Source organism: Phascolarctos cinereus, unplaced genomic scaffold, assembly GCF_003287225.1.
Source record: "Phascolarctos cinereus isolate Bilbo 61053 unplaced genomic scaffold, phaCin_HiC Scaffold_1;HRSCAF=81, whole genome shotgun sequence".
Classification (NCBI taxonomy): Eukaryota; Metazoa; Chordata; class Mammalia; order Diprotodontia; family Phascolarctidae; genus Phascolarctos; species Phascolarctos cinereus.
In genome coordinates, this window is record NW_027555514.1 from 287,730,447 (window position 1) to 287,747,969 (window position 17,523).

The following is a 17,523-nucleotide window of genomic DNA, read 5'->3' on the forward strand; positions in this document are numbered from 1 at the left end:
AAGGTGGTGCCTCATATTCCTGGGTTCATATCTGGCCTCAGACACTTACCAGTAGTGTGACCCTGGGCAAGTCACTTAACCCTGTTTGCCTCAGTTTCCTCATCTGTAAAATGAGCTGGAGAAAGAAATGGCAAAACTGCTCTAATATCTTTGCCAGGAAAACCCCAAATGAGGTCAGATAGAGTCTGAAATGACTGAACAACAACAAAAGTCTGTGGGCTGGGGCAAGTCACTTGCTCCTCTCTGGGCCTCAGATCCTTCTGTAAAATGACAGGATTGAATTAAATGATGTGTGAAGGCCTTTGGAGATCTCAAACTATGATCCTACAATCTAGAATTGGGGGGGCCTCAGTTTCCCCTTCTGTAAAATGGGAGGGGTGGGCCAGTTGTTCTGTAGAGTCCTTTCCAACTTGATAAATCTCTGCTCCTGATTATTCTTAGACACCAGCTCTCTTGTGCTCCCAACCCCATGGGCCCCATGGCACTCCAAGCCTCTGCTGCCATTTAGCCGACTATGTATCCCCTTAATGAGTGGGTTGCTGAGTTCCATTGTTCAAAAGTTATCTTTAGACAAGAGCATTTATCAAGTTTAATTAACGTGTCAGGGACCACAGCACAGGGAGATTGCACTGAGCCAAAGCCTGATAATACTAATTTCTCTCCATTACCACGAATGATGCCTCAGCCTCAGAGGGGGGAAAACTGTCAGGGACAAAAACCACAAAGAAAATACGCATTCCTTTTTCTTTTCTTTCTTTTTTTTTCTTTCTAAATCAAATTAAACATTGTGTGACTCTGGCAGGAGTTGCAGGAAGGAAGCTAAAAACAGTCCTCATACTGAACAGTTTTTGCCACTGTCAGATGCCAAAGAACACATGTAGTAGAAAGAGTACTGGAGCAAGAGTCAGGGTACTTGGTTTGGAATCCTGTGGGGCCTCAGGCCAGTCACTGAGCTCCAAAGGCATCAGTTTCCTCAGTCTGTAAAATGAAGGGCGCTCACTTGTCAGTACAACTTTAAAACTGATTCCTCCTCTGTCCCATCTCTTAGGGGTCTTTGCTCTCCTGGAAAGACCATCTGGCAAGTTCATAGACTCCTAGATCCTTAGGTGTGCAAGGAATTTTAGAATATAGAATGTCAGAGCTGGGAGGGGCCTTAGAACAGAGAATGGCAGGGCTAGGAGGGGCCTTAGAGTAAGAGATGTCAGGGTCGGGAAAGAGTTTAGAACATGGAATATCAGAGCTGGGAGGGGCCATAGAACAGAGAATAGCAGGGCTGGGAGGGATCTTAGAACAGGGAGTGTCAGAGCTGGGAGGGGCTTTGGAAGAGTGAATGTCAGAGCTGAGAGGAGCCTCAGAACATACAATGCCTTAGCAGGAAGAAACCTTAGAACAGAGAATATGAGAGCAGGGAGAGAGCTTGAGAAAGGTTGTTAGAAGCAAAGGTACATCACAGATCATCTCTTCCAAACCCCTCACCTTACAGATGAGGAAGCTGGACCCAGAGTAGGAAAGTCACTTGTCCAAGGTCTCACAGTGAGAGTATGAAGTCAGGACAAGAGTCCAGAGCTCCTGGCTATCAATCCAGAACTCTTCGCTGTACCTTTTCTCCCTGGAAACTTCAAAATGAGGTGGTTGGATTAGAACATGACATAGTGAAACAGAACATGGAACTTAGAGGCAACAAGACCTGGGTTCAGATTCTACCCTCTATCACCCTGGATCAGTCATCTCAAGTGTCTCAGCCTCAGTTTTCTCATCTGTAAATTAAGATTAAGCATTGCACCTACCTCCCTGGGTTGTTGTAAGGATCCAATGAAAAAATGTCTTTTAAAATGCTAGAAAAGTATGCACAATCATGAATGTTAGGTAGCCTATAAGGTCCTTTCTATTCCGAAGTTCTATGGTTAGTTTCATGTACAAGCCCATCCATCTGCAGAGGTTGTCCTCTGCTCCTGGAACACTCTCCATCCTCATCTCCTTCTGGTTCTCGGTACTCCTCGCTCCCACCTACATGCCACTTCTTACAAGACAGCCTTCCAAATCTCCCGGTTATGACTGCTTCCCCCTGTGATTACTGTGTTTACCTAGCATCATGGGAGTTAGCTCTGCAGTATAGGGGACCAAGCACTGGACTGGGAGGCAGGAAGGCTTGAGCTTGGATCATGCCTCAGATACTGGCTGTGACTTAACGTGTTCCCTCATTGTCCTCATTATAAAATGAGGCTAATAATAGCACCCATCTCCCAGAGCTGGGAAGATCATCTAAGATGCCCTAAGTAAAGCACTTTGTCAGCTGCAATGTGCTCTACTGATACTGGCTATTATTATTTGAATCTTTATGTATCATAACTGTGGAGCTTGGAGCAACTAGGATCTAGTCTAATCTCCCTCTTTATACAACTAAGGAAAGGACCAGGGAGGTTAAGTGACAAGTCATAAATTTAGAGCTGGAAGGAACCTTATAGGCTGACCCCTCCCCCCCTTTCTACAGATTAGGAAACCGAGCCTCAGAGACATTAAGCAATTTGTTCAAGGTCATAGGTATTAATTGGCCAAGCTGGAATGCAAGTCCAGGTCCCTTGACATCCAAGGCAGCTTTCTTACCACTGCACCAACCTAACTTGCTGAAAGTCACACACATCAGAGGACTTACCTGCGAACATGCTATTTTCATCCAATGGAATGTAAGCTCTCTGAGGGCAGAGACTGATTCAATTTTTTGTCTCTGAATTCCCTAAACCTTGCACAGTGTCTAGTATGTGCTATTTAATAAATGATGGTTGGATTGAATGAAATTATTTTAATGTATTTTAAAAATTATTTAATTAATATTTTATTTTCCCCTAATTTTTAACATTCATTTTTTAAAATTTTGAGTTCCAAATTCTCTTCCTCTCTCCCCTTCTCCCTCATTGAGAAAGCCAGAAATTTGTTATAGGTTATACATGTGCATGTCATTTAAAACATTTCCACGTTAGTCATGTTGTGAAAGAGAACAGACAAAAAAAAACCAAGAAAAATAAAGTTTAAAAACTATGCTTTAATCTGCATTCAGACTGCATCAGTTCCTTTTCTGGAGATGGATACATTTTTCATTGCAAGTCCTTCAGAATCGTTTTGGATCATTGTATTGCTGAGAATGGCTATTATACACAGTTGATCATTGTACAATATCAGTATTACTGTGTACACTATTCCGGTTCTGCTCATTTCACTTTGCATCAGTTCATGTGAAGACTTTCTAGTAGAGAACAGAAGAATTCATGACCAAGCAGGAGATAGAGATTATGAAATGCAAAATGGATAATTTTGATTCCATTAAATTGAAAAGTTTTTGCACAAACAAAGCCAATGCAACCAAGATTAGAAGGAAAGTAGAAAATTGGGAAAGAATTTTTACAACTAGTGTCTCTGATAAGGGCCTCATTTCTAAAATATATAGAGAATTAAGTCAAATTTGTAAGAATACAAGTCATTCCCCAATTAATAAATGGTCAAAGGATATCAGCAGGAAGTTCTCAGATGAAGAAATTAAAACCATCTGTAGTCATATGAAAAAATGTTCTAAATCGCTATTGATTACAGAAATGCAAATCAAAACAGCTCTGAGATACCACATAACATCTATCAGATTGGCCAACATGACAAAACAGGAAAATGATAAATGTTGGAGAAGATGTGGGAAAATTGGAACACTAATGCATTGTTGGTGGGGTTGTGAAATGATCCAACCATGCTGGAGAGCAATTTGGAACTATGCCCAGAGGGCTATAAAAATGTGCATACATTTTGACCCAGCAATAGCACTTCTGGGGCTATATCCCAGAGAGATCATACAAATGGGAAATGGACCTACATGTACAAAAATATTTATAGCAGCTCTTTTTGTGGTGGCAAAAAATTAGAAATTGAGGGAATGCCCATCAATTGGGGAATGGCTGAACAAGTTGTGGTATATGAATGTAACAGAATACTATTGTACTATAAGAAATGATGAGCAGGTAGACTTCAGAAAAACCTGGAAAGACTTGTATGGACTGATGCTGAGTGAAGTGAGCAGAACCAGGAGAACATTGTACACAGTAACAGCCACACTGAGTGATGTCTGACTTTGATAGACTTAGCCCTTCTCAGCAATGCAAGGATCTAAGACATGTTCAAAGGCCTCATGATGGAAAATGCTGTCCACATCCAGAGAAAGAACTATGGAGTTTGAATGCAGATAGAAATATACCATTTTCTTTTTTTTTCTGTTTTGTTTTGTTTTCTCTTTCTTGTGGTTCCTCCTATTGGTTCTAATTCTTCCTTACAACATCACTAATGTAAAAATATATTTAATAGTAATGTATATGTATAGCCTATATCATATTGTGAACCATCTTGGGGAGGGAAGGAGGGAGGGAGGGGGAGAAAAATTTAAAACTCAAAAGCTTATGGAAGTGATTGTTGATAAATCAAAATAAATTAATAAAAAAAGACTTTCCAGGTTTTTCTGAGAGCACCCTGCTTGTCATTTCCTATAGCACAATTATATATCACAGCTTGTTCAGCCATTCTAAAATTGATGGGCATCTGCTCAATTTCCATGTATTGAATTAGATCCAAAATGTTCCCTCTGGGTCATCTTTCTTTTAAATCCTTACCCAGGGTTTAGGTACTATTTACCATCACAGTAACTGCTAGGCATTCAATGCAGGGGGCATCTTTCACAGTTGCTCTTCTGCATTGTAATTGAGATGATTCCCTCTCCCTCAAGGCCCACAATGGCCATATCAAGCTGGAATTTATGATCCCTAATTCCTGGCATTCCTCAAGCCCTCCTTATATAATGCCCTGGCTTCCTCCAAACAGTAAAATCAATAGGAAATTAATGACAGCATGCAACACTCCATTTCCTTTTTGGAGTGTCAGGGGATCCAGAAGCTATGAAGAGCTTTGCCACAGCAATGAGTCCCTGTGATCAGTGGTTGTACTGAGACATTTACATAGGTTCCATGAGGTCAATGAGAAGGACTGGCTTGGGCACAGAATGGAAGGGTGTAAAAGGATCAGTGTTCATCCTGACTCCAGGTACCAGGAAATGTTAGCCTCTGGGGCTGAGCTCCTTTAATGGAGCCAGTCCAGGAATGGAGAGAGTGACAAAACCTCCCATCCTCTCAGTTCAATTCAATTTGTTTCATCAAATATGTATTCAACATCTATTGTCTTCTGGGACCTATGTTTGGTTCTGAGAAGACAGCAGAAAAAATGACCCCACCTTGTAACTCCATGAGCTAACTAGTGGAGGTTATTTAAGCGTCCATAAATAAGGGGGTTATAAGAGAGAATGTGACAGGAGGAACAGAGGAGAGATCTGGGCAAAAGATTCTTCAGAAACTGTGAGGAAGGAGAAAGTACCCTCAGCTGGGGACATCCAGGAAGGCTTCATGGCAGAGGTGGTACCTGAGCTGGCCTTGAAGGATTTCAACAGACAAGGAAGAAGCTCCGGGCAAAGGGCCAGCATCTGTGAGCATAATCGCCACCACCCCATTGCCACTAGTCTTCCAAATGTCACCAGAGACACCCTAATAACCATTTTCAACCCTCTCCCCTCAGTCTTCATTTAATTCAATCAAACACACACGTCTCACACTACTATACTAGGCTCCAGGCATTCAAAGACAAAAACAAGCCAAGCTCCTGGGAGGCCCAGGGAATCTCTACAATGGTGGATGGGAATCCAGAAGGCGTAGGCTCAAATCCTGACTCAGATACTTGGTAGCTGTGTGATCCTTGGTAAGTCACTTCAGCTGTTTCTTCTGCCGCAGTTTCTTCATCTGTAAAATGAAGGATTGGATTTAATGGCTTTTAAGGTCCTTTCCAGCTCTAAAACAAAGAGCATAATCATCTAGTCTCTGGCCTCAAAAGGTTTGCATTCTATTGGGGGAATACATAACACAGAGAAGTGAGGTAAAGGAATGAAAAAAGAAACTATTTGCTAACCACTGGGAAGCTCCCTGAAGCAGAGTTAAACCTCTGAAGGAAGGCTAAGATTCCAAGAGAAAGATAGAGGAGGAGGAAATGCCTTCTAGGCAATGGGAATGAGAATAGCCTACATATATATGTGGAGGTGGAATATAGAGCCGTGAGTTAGCTCAATTTGACTAGAATGTGCACTCATGAAACATAGCTTCATGAAATATAATTGGAAAGACAAATGGGAATCTAGTTGTGGAGGGCCTTGAATACCAACCCAAGATGTTTCTATTTTAACCTAGATGCAATAGGGAGCCATTGAATGTTTGGGGACCAAAAAAGTAACACAGTTAAATGGGTTATAGGAAGAATATTTGGCAATGGTGAGGCTGGATTAGAAAAGGGGGTCCTCATGTCTTTGACCTCTTGCAGCAATTCTGTTCAATTCAATTCAACTCAATTCAGTAAATATGTATGAAGAGTTTGCCCTGATGGCCCTGCACTGCTCACACAGGTAGTAAGGGGCCTGCCTGAGACTAAGCCCAGGCCTTCTGAGGCCAAGACCTACCTCTCCTGCACACATCCCCAGGTTTACTGTTCAATGCAATGACATGCAAAAAATCAGAGAACCTGGATTCTAGGCCTAGTCCACCAGCACCTAGCACTGTGCCTCTGGACACAGAGGCTTCTCTCTCACTGAGACTCAGTTTCCTTATATGTAAAATGGGGCTAATAATCCTTGCATGACCAACCTTATAGGCTTGTTGAGAGACTTGGATAGGATAATGAATAGAAATTACTTTGTAAATGATAAATTTGCCGGCACAAAAATACACATTTTAAATACATTAAAATTGATAGATAAAATATATGATATCATAGAGCCTTGGCAATGTAACATAAGGAGGGATGAAGGGAGGGAGGCAGATTTAGGTTTGAGGCAAGGAAACACTTCTTAATCCTTGAAGCAGTTGGAGAGTGAAGTGGGCCATACGTGGAGGGGGAACTCTCCGCCTCCCTGGATATTCAGAGGATGGAAGGCCACTTGGCAGGTCAGGTAGTGGGTAGCCCAAATGGCTTTTGAGTACCCTTTGTTTCGGAAGCTCTGGGATTCTGATTTTTTTTGAAGAAGCCACTACCAGATGGACCTAAGGAATCAACCCCCTCCAGAAAATATCACCAGAATCCAGGGACCTCCCAAGTGTCAGCCTGAAAGCCAAGCAAGCTTCCCTGAACCTTGGAGGATCTGAATAACTGAAGACTACAGGTAGTGCTTAGAACTGGAGCCAATTAGCTACTCCCTGCTGGCAGTAGTCAATAGATCATTCCTTCAGCCGCTGAAAAGCAACCAGTGTTTCTTGGATGTGACACAGGAGGAATAAGCCGGAGGCTAATCCAGGTCTCAGAAGTGGGAGCCATCAAGAACCAGGATTTGGGGGCTGGCTCCCTCCCATTCCCCTGCCCAGCAGATGTAGAAATAAATACACAGCCTCTTAGCAACATCACTTAGCTGGGCTCCTCATATCCAATGTAGATGGCAATTACTCTATCTTTGTTAGACCCCACCTCTCTTTTGTCTTTTCTGCTTATCCAAGTGAATCTCCCTTGAGTAAGTAACTCCATCTACCTGTACCTCAGTTTCCTCATATGTAAAATAAAGAGGTTGGGATGATCCTTTCCAATTTTAGATCCACAATGCTTTGATTTATTACCTGTGTGACCTTGCACAAGTCATGACTGCTCTGGGCTTCAATTTCTTCACCTATAAAATGAGAAGATTAGAATCTATGGCCTCAGAGGTCCCTTCTGGCCAGTGATCTAATGATCCTTTCTCTGTCTCATTATGTGTCAGATAAAGACCTGGACTAGAGCACGAGTGTCAAATACCCAGCCACAGTCCTTACTGTTAGCCCAAATCAGATTAAAGTGTAACTGGGAAATACTGAACAAAATAAAAAAATCAAAATACAATAAAATATAGATAACATTCCATCTTAAAACTAAGTCAATAGGCATCCCCCAGGGCTCCTTATGTACAGATTAGAGGCCTCTGTTTCTATTTATGTCCCTGGACTGGAGGCCACTAAGGATAATTAGGCAGGATTTCTAGGGAGACAGATTTAGGCTTAATATAAGAAGATTTTGGCCTGTATGAACATGAGAGGCACCATTGCATGGTGGTTCAAGAGCAGATCCTAGTTCAAGCAGAACTGGAAGGGACCCCAGGGAACATCTGGGGGTGTCCTCATTTTACAGAGGAGAAAACCAGGGACCAAGGACCTGAAATAAATTGCCCAATTTCACCCATCCAAGGGTGGACCTCCCACTCTACCATCTCCTTGAGCATTTTGAAGGCAGAATGTATTGTTCAAACTAGCTGAGCTCTGGGGTTCCTTCCACCTCCAAAATCCTCTGATTCTGTCATTCTAAATCCCACCTACCTTTCAAAATCCAACTCTGTGGAGCCTTCCTTGGAATACCTGGTCAACAGGGATGTCTTTGTGACAGATTGCTCAAAGCCTGTGGGATGCAATTTGGACAATCTGAATCTATTGGGTTTAATGTTTCATTCAATCCTCTTTATATTGTCCTAAAGACTATAAGCCCCTTGAGGGCAAGCATCATGTCTCAACATTCCCTCCTGACCATCAAAGCACCTAACACAGAGCCCAGGCCCAATCAGGGACAACCTGAGTGCTTACTGACGGAATTTCATTGTGGGAGGAATTGAGGGGAACAGAAAAAGCATTGGCCTGTGGGACAATGTATCTGGATTTTAAGTCAAGCTCTGCCACTAACCACCTATGACCTTGAACTCATTAATTAGCTTCTCTGGGTCTCAGTTTCCCCTCCTGAAAAGTTGAAGGCATTGGTCTACATCAGTGGTTCCCAACTTTTGTTCCTTGAATCCCTTTCAACAACGAAAACAAAAATGTTATGAATCTTCAGAGTAATCTAATATACCACTTATAATATTCTGTTATTATCTATAGCTTAAGGCGTCTTTAAAGAGGTTTTAGCCCAAACCCCTTGGACCTTCATTGATAATTTCTAAATGGGAGAAGAGTTAGATAAAGATAACTTCTGAGGTCTTTGAAATCTAAAAGAAGGCTATGGTTATTTAAGCTGAATTCTAATTTTGTCTATAATAATGACCAGCATTTATATGGTGATTTTTAAGGTTTGCAAAGCACTTCATATATATTATCTTATTTGGTCCTCAATCCTGTGGGGAAGGTGCTATTATTATCCTCATTTTACAGGTGAGGATAATTTGCTATTTAGTACACATAGCTGCCAGTTATAAACAGAGAATAAGTTCACTCCCTGAGCAACCTGAGGGCTGCCATTGGGTAAAAGTGAGTTTACAGAGGCATCAGAAACGCAAGCTGGAAGGTCGGCTGGTGATAATTGCCTTTTTAGTAGGTAATTACAAGCAGCATATAAAAGAAGGTGCTGAGAATTCACCAGCGCTGGTCCTCAGGAGCCCGACCTCAGCCGACCCACTGACCCCTGAATTGTGAGCACGTGTCTTTGGAGCTGTTCAGGGGTAAGCAGGTTAGTTCTATGACCAGGACTCTGGAACATAAACAGAGTTCAAAGTGGTGTCTGGCTCTATGCCCTGGACTGGATGGTCCTTCTAAGTTTATTTTCAGCCTCCTTTCTCTCCATCATCTCCTGCCACACACACAAATTCTGTCTCTGTCTCTCTCCTCCACAATGTGATTAGATAACCAGTTCCAACTGGTGATTGCCTGGTCCTATGGGATTATTACTACACTCCGTGTAACTGCCATGGTTCTAGGGGTTCTGTCCATGGCATTCAAATTCCATGAAGTGAGTCCTATCTTGTTTATCCCAGGGAGATCCGGTGTAGGTACATGAAGGAGTGTCTCTGAGGCTCTGCTGCTAATGTTGTCTATTTGTGGGAACAGACTGGGTGGGCAACCTAGTCATAATTCATAGATTTCAAATTACAAGGAAAAATAGACACCATCTGCTTCAGGGCTTCTTAATAACCACATTTGTGTCATGGCCCCCTTGGCAGCCAGCCTGGCGAAGCCAAAGGACTCCTTCTCAGAATCGTGTTTTTAAATGCATAAAATAAAATACGTAGAATTATAAAGAAAACTAATTATATTGAAATATGGTGACCAAGATGGTCTAAATTCATGGACCACAAGTTTCTAATGCCTGATTTAGCAGGTGATTACAAACAACATAAATGCCAAGAGTTACCAGCGCTGCTGCTAATGAGACAGCCCCCCTCACTTTACACATGGAGAGACTGAGACACAGAAGGTTAAGTCACTTGCCAAGGTCACCCAGCCAGTCAGTTGCAGAGCCAAAATTCAAACCCAGGTCCTCTGACTCCAAACAACCATTCCATGCACTGCCTAGAATGGGAGGCTGGCCCCAGACTTGGCTGATTACTTAGTCTAGGGTGGGCTGAGGCATTCCTTCCCTAACCTTCAGGGCTCCAATGAGGGTGGGCTAAGCTCTACATGATAGAATTAGCTCCTGGAGAGCACCGTTAATGTGGTTTCTTGCTCCGTGTGTCCTGATGGTCCCCAAGAAAATGCCACAGGTGGATGGGATGTTCAGTCAACATGGATGGATAGGATATAACAATACAACCGTCATTGACACAACCGTATGTTACTTGTCCACCAGTCATTCCCTAGCATGACCAACAGCATGGCCACTGTCTGTTACAGCCTCCACCAGCAGTCTTGTCAGCAAGCAGGGAAAATGTGAAAAGAGGGTCCTTCCTCTTGGGGAGCTTAGCAATGATAATGGGCATTTCTACAGAGCTTCAAAGTTTGAAAAGCCCTTTGCATGTGCTATCTCTTGTAAGCCTAATAACAGCCCTGAAGAGAAGGTGCTACAGGTATTCTTAGCCCCTTTCTATAGATGAGGAAACCAAGGTTCCAAAATGTTAAGCCATTTGCCCAGAATTGCTCAGAAACCAAATGCCAGGGGTAAGGTTTGAATCCAGGTCTTTGCTGACTGCCCCTCCAGTGCCCTACCCCCACACCAACTTAAAAGCTGTCTCTTAATAACAGCCAACAGTGGGAGGCTGGGAGGTGAGGGGCTTAAGGAAACTCAGAGTGCCGGGACTTTGACACATATAACCAGTGGAAGATCTTGCAGAGAAAAAGGAAGGCTAGGTGGAGCCCCGAGGCCCTTAAGGAATGAAGCGTCACTGTCTCCCCAGAGAAATTAACTAGCAAGAGAAAGCAGCCAGAGGATTTTGCTGAAATAAGAGAGAAAAAAAAATGGGAAAGCCTTAGCCAGAAACACTCTGACGCTGTCTGCCTGCAGATGCAGGTATTTCACCACCTGATCCCACCCTCCCTCTTCAACTCAGCTTCTGTCACCCTGCTTCCTCCCTGCCAGGCAGGTCCCCTCATGGTGTCTCTCATTTAACTTGTACATTCATGTCTTGGGACCTTGGCCTCCACCCTCTGCCTCCCATGACCCCCTATCCCTTCTCTCTGGCTCCCCTAACCTTATCCATCCTCCGAGGCTCGGCCCAAACCCAACTTCTGTTTTATAGAAACACCAACTCACAGGATCACAGAATCCCAGCAGCTAGAAGGGATTTCAGGGGCCTCTAACCCTGTCTGCACCCAAATGACCAAGTGGTTATCCACACTTCACTTGAAGACCCCAGGGAAAGGGGAGGGATATCTGGGCAAATGAAGATGATGCAGTCATCAACAATACCTGGGTTTTTAAAGACTTCCAGTGATGAAAAGAAAACATACCCTCTTCTGAGACAGCCCAGGCCACTTTGGAACAATTCTAACTGGTGGGAAGTCTTCTCTGAATTCATTTCATTTAATAGGCATTTATTAAGTACCTACAGCATACCAGGCATTGTACTTATGTTGTTTTTTAGTAGCGTCCGACTCTTTGTGACCCCATTTGGGGTTTTCTTGGCAAAGATCCTGGAGTGGTTTGCCCTTTCCTTATCCAGCTCATTTTATAGATGAGGTGCTGGGGCAAACAGGGTTGAGTGACTTCTCCAGGGTCACACAGCTAGTAAGTGTCTGAAGCCAGATTTGAACTCGAGAGGATGAGTCTTCCTGAGTTCATGCCAGGAGCTTTATACACTGCCCCACCTAGCTGCCGCCAAGCATTGTGCTAGGCAGTGGGGATAAAAGGACCGAAAAGAATGGCTCCTAGAGCACCAGCCCTGCGGTCAGGAGGACCTGACTTCAAATTTGATATTGACACTTCACACTTACTAGCTATGTGACCTTGGGCAAGTCACTTAACTCCATTGCCTCAAAAAGAAAAGAAAAGTGCCCTTGAAGAGCTTACATTTGCTCATACTCAGGGGTAGGGGGATACAATGTGGACAGAGAAAAGTAAATACAAATTCCAGAAAAAGCAATACAAAGTAATTTGAAGAGATCCTTAAGGGACAGGAGGGAGACTGCTGTCTCCTCTTTTTATGTGTCACCATCACACCAAGCACAAGGCTGGGCTAATCATGATGATGAAGATGCTGTCTTACAGTTAAGAAGCCCTATACAAAGCACTCTGTCCTATGAGCTCACCTGATCTTTACAACCTTCTTCTCACAAGGCAGAGGTTATCGCCGGAGCAAACTAAGAGTCTGAGAGATGGAGTAGCCCGCCCAAGACACCCCAGCTAAGAAGTGTCTTGTTGGTCCTGCTGCACTGACTCCAGGTCCTGGCTTCCTTCGACTCCCCCGTTCTGCCACCTCCTCGGAGGCAGCCAGTGAGTCTGCGTTGCTCTGACTTGTCACCATGCTGCCAGGCAAGCTGTCAGCCTCTGTACAATGGGCTCCCGCATCCTGGCTCTTAACAGGTATTTCTCAGGGAACCCCCAGACACAATGGAAAATAACGGCATGAAGGTCACAACTTCAATCCAGTTCAAACCAACAAGCACTGACAGAAAGCCTGCTGGGTGCCAGGCACTGTGCGGGGAGCCAACCCATAAAGACAAAACAATTCCTGCATGTGTGACAGCCTGGGCAAAGACACAGCTGGGAGGGAGATGGAGCTCTGAGTTCAGGGACAGTTATTAGGCTGGCTTGGATGGAGTGTTCTGTTCGTGAAGGGGAGTGATATGCAATAAATCTGGAGTGGTAGGGTAGAGTCAAACTGAGGAGGGCTTTAAACGCCAAACAGACAAGTTTGTATTTTATCCAAAGGCAATAGAGAACCATTGAAGCTTCTTGAGCAAGGGAGTGACAGGGTCACAATCTGTGCTTTGAGATTATGTTGCGGTCTGTGTGGATGATGAATTGGAGAGGGAAGAGACTGGAAGCAGGGAGAACAATTAGGAGGCTCTACTAATGGGCCAAAAGAGAGGAAGTGTGGTGCTGGGACCACTGGGGAGGGGAGCGCTCATGTGAGTGAAGAGAAGGGGACAGATACTAGGTACCCGTAGGAGACAGAAGCAGAAAGCTTTGGCAGCTCATTGGCTGGGGGGATGGCAGGGTTGCTGGGGAAGCATTTAGGAAAAGAGAAAAGTCAGGGCTGACCCTGAGTCTGTGAACCTGGCTGACTGAAAGGATGATGGTGCCTTCAAAAACTGGGGTACAGCGAGGTGATGCAGTGATGAGAGCGCTGCTCCTGGAGTCAGCAAGACTCATCTTCCCGTGTTCAACTCTGGCCTCAGACACTTACTAGCTGGGTGATCCTGGACAGGTCACTTAACCCAATTTACCTCAGTTTCTTCATCTGTAAAATGAGCTGGAGAAGGAAAGGGCAAACCATTCCATTATCTCTGCCAAGAAAACCCCAAACGGACATGACTGACAAACAACCGAACAATGATAACAAAATGGGGATAATAAAAGCACCCAGCTCCCAGGGGTGGGGTTTTTTTCATGAGGATCAATTGATTTCACACAGGTAAAGTGCTTCATAAATGTCAGCTGTCATCGACACGTCATTATCAGTGTTTACTAGGGACCCTTGGGGTGGTTGTATCAGGGAGACAGGAGGTTATCCCAATGACTCCCAGAAGCTCAGCCGTCAACTAAATTCCAGAAGATGGATAACTGCTTGTCAGGCTCTCTCCTCAGCAACAGGGAGAGGAAGCTGTAAGAACAAGAATAACATTTTTGAAAAGCATCCCAATCAGATAGAAGCAAACACTGGCAGATTATCTGTCTGGATAGATATTTCACTGGGGCTTTAAGACATAAATCTATTCCTCCTGGCTGTGTCTCCAAGTCTCTCCCACTCCCTCTTCCACCTTCATCTCTCTCTCTCTCCCTCTCTCTCTCTCTCTCTCTCTCTCTTTCTCTCTCTCTCTGTCTCTCTCTTTCTCTCTCTGTCTCTCTCTCTCTCTGTCTCTTCTCTCTCTCTCTGTCTCTCTTTGTCTGTCTCTCTCTGTCTCTCTCTCCTCTCTCTCTATGTCCATCTCTCCATCTCTCTCTCACATAGACCTTGTTGAGTTCCACCAGCTCTTGTCTAGACTATGTCTTCCTTCAATATCCAGTTCATATGGGCTACAGTGGGCTAGAGAAACAAATCTCCACCTTGCCAATCTGGAAAGTTCACAAGGAGTCCTCTGTTCCTGCACAGGCGGCTCCTACACAACATGTCCATCTGAAGACCTCCCTCCAGTGAGAGGAAACAGCTGCAAGGTGAACAGTCCATTCCACATGTGTGTGCACATATTTACTTCATTCTTAGAAGTGTTTCTTTAAATCAAACCATAAACTGCCTTTCAGCAATGCTACCTTTGGGAAGAAGCAGAAGTCACATCTTTCTTCCAAAGAGAATCAGAGATTTAGAGCTGAAAGAGACCTTAGCAGTCATCCAACTCCCCCATTTGACAGATGAGGAAACTGACTCCCAGAGGAGTGAAGTGACCTGACAAAGGCAGCACAGCTATCACGGGTCCAAGCCAGTTCCTCCTGACTCTGAGCCCCATACTCTCCCCACTGGTCCACACTGTCTTACGGTGCCTCTCAAAAACTTCTACCTAACAGCTTCTCAGAGACACCCATAATAAAGACAGTGACATGAGATGACCAAGTGACCCATAAAATGATGCTCACTGGGCCTTTGAGCACAAAGGGAAACCAACTCCTTCAGGCCCTTCTCCAACGAGAACCTGGGAGCCATCCTAGCTAACAGCACCTCCTTCATGCCTCATTTTGACTCTCAGCACCAGAGATGTTCAGGGTCTCCATCAGCTCATTGGTTACTGGACAAAGCTCTCACACGTTTAGAGTCCTGGTGACAATGGACACCACTGGTCCATGGTCGCAAAGCTAAGTGTTGCTTCATCCTCTTTTGTTTGTGGCTTGCATGCATCTACTTCGTGCCTGGCCAGCTGGCTCAGCTTTCACCAAGGTGGGCAGGGCAGGCAGGACCTCTTCCCCACAAAGTTGGTAAAAGGCTGGACTCCCCTCTCTTGGATATAGCAGGGTTAGCACATACATGTGCCCCTAGTGTCACTGGGGTTCCATGGTATCCCCAAGGGTCCCCATCCATGGGATGTGAGCAATGACATAGGGTTGCTTCTGGCCTCCTGATTCACAGGGAATCCAGTGTCCCAGGCCTGGGTCATCCCACGGTGATATTTGGGGAGTGGTCCAGACCTATGCTTTTGCCACTGTTGGGAACTTCCTTTATGGAAAATCTCTTCACCTATTTGGGTGAGCAAGTGTCCCACAGCTTAGAGTCTTAGAGAGTTTCCTGGGGAGCTAAGTTAAGTGACTTGTCAAAGGTCAAATAACTCATAAACATTACTGACAGTACTTAAACCCAGGTCTTCCCAATTCCAAGGCTGGCTCTCTATCCAGTATGTGTCCTTTCTCTCTGGGGATGCAGAAACAAAAATGAGGACAGTCCTTGTCCTCAGTGAGCTTATAGGGTTGTTATAAAACTCTAAAGCAACATTGAAAGCAGGGGAGATGTGAATTATGATCGTTATAGGTCTAGCCCTGAGATACCATCGGGGTGGAGCAAACTCCATCACTGGGGCTGATCACCACTCCTTTGTGATATACATTAAAGACCTGGCTGGAGCATCAAGAGATGAAGAGACTTGCACAGAGTCACACAATCAATAGGTGTTAGAGGCAAGACTTAAATCCAGGCCTTTCTGACTCCAAGACTGTTCTTCTAGTCACTACATTATGCAAAGTGCGTGTATGGGCATATGTGTATATACATAGAAATCTGTGTGTATCTATAGGTACCATGCATTGTGAATGAGTGTGCACATCTATTAAATAGTCCAAGAACATTTCTGTCTCTACATAGGGTCTCCTTTACAGGGGACAGTTCCCTTGGAGTTACCCAACACGTATGATCAGAATTCATGGTTGACTTCACAGCCCTCAGCTGGGCTCTGATTTGCCACCTCCATTACACACCTGTGCCCTTTTGTACCATTATGCCTCAGTCCCTGCAGGAGCAGAAACAAGTCCCACAGGCCTGAGGATCACTTGGGATTTTTCTTTTTCATGCATTGCCAGATGATTCGTCACCCAGTAGTGGAGCCAATTTATGAGCAAGTGTCAACACTGAGACTCAGCCCAAAGGTTGCTGACCCCAGTGACAGCCCTCTCTCCAAGTATATCATTCTTAACCCCCACAGCTGGGAAACATGGTCACACAAGAACTGATAAAGAAAAACCCTTCTGACAGCAAGGGTCTGTAGAGATTGTCTTTTCCAAAACCCTTGTTTTACAAATGAGAAAATGGAAGCCCAGAGACGCTAAGTATTTTCCCAAGGTTACGCAGCAAGTTACTGGAAAAGCTGAGACTCAGATACAAAGGGCGTGGAGCTCTGCCAACTATTCCCATTTGGGTTGAGAAGGCTGATAGGACAGGAGTGGCCTTCCATCACATCCCCTGACATGGGCAACTCCCTGCTCTTGCAAAGCCTCCCTAAGGGAAAGCGATGAGGCTCCTGGAGGCTGAATCCCAGTGCTAGGCACTGATAATTACACTAACTTATAATTAAAGTCAGGAGGCTGTGCTCCCCCCTCCCCAGGGACTACAGGGGCCCATCAGATGGGTCTTTGCCATCTCCCATCTCTCTCCCTCTCCCTAAACCATCTGCTAAAACAGCGCATCAGAAATAATAGACACTTTAGGAACAATGACGGAAAGTCTTTTTCAGGAACTCTCCAGCAGCTTCAAAGGCGCCAGAAACTGATAAATCTAGGTCAGAGAGAGGGGAGGGAATATCATTATGAAGATGAAATAAACAAGGAGCAGAAGGAGACCCTGCGCTGCCTGAGTGGCCCTTTGAAGTCGGGTCCTAGTCTTCAGATGGGAAGGAAAGCAAAGAGATAAGCACACATTTGGCTCTAGGTACGGCTCAGCCAGGATAGAGATTGCCTTCCGCTCCTGATTTTAGGGTGAGGTTTGGACAATATAGGAAAACAGCATTCAGGAAATAGCTGGACCATCCTGCAATGCTCAGTAAATCGCCCTGTAGAATCTTGGGCTGTTTGTGCTGTTGCTATTATTCCAGACCAATGATTGCACGTGCATAGAGGAAATCCCAGGATGAAAACTCCCTCCCCCCCAATTCTGATGAGCTCATCTGTCAT

The 17,523-nt window shown here is 44.6% G+C and overlaps 1 long non-coding RNA gene across 1 annotated transcript in view; it reads right to left on the reverse strand.

Annotated features, from left to right (window-relative positions):
- Positions 1-3,020: 3,020 nt before the first annotated feature.
- Positions 3,021-17,523, reverse strand: part of LOC110205600 (uncharacterized) — a 50,766-nt gene continuing 36,263 nt past the window's right edge. Inside the window, exons 3-5 of the long non-coding RNA XR_002323625.2 lie at positions 8,397-8,475; positions 7,668-7,717; positions 3,021-5,816 (exon numbers count right to left, since the gene is read on the reverse strand). This is a non-coding gene — a long non-coding RNA (uncharacterized LOC110205600). The remainder of the gene's footprint in view (positions 5,817-7,667; positions 7,718-8,396; positions 8,476-17,523) is intronic.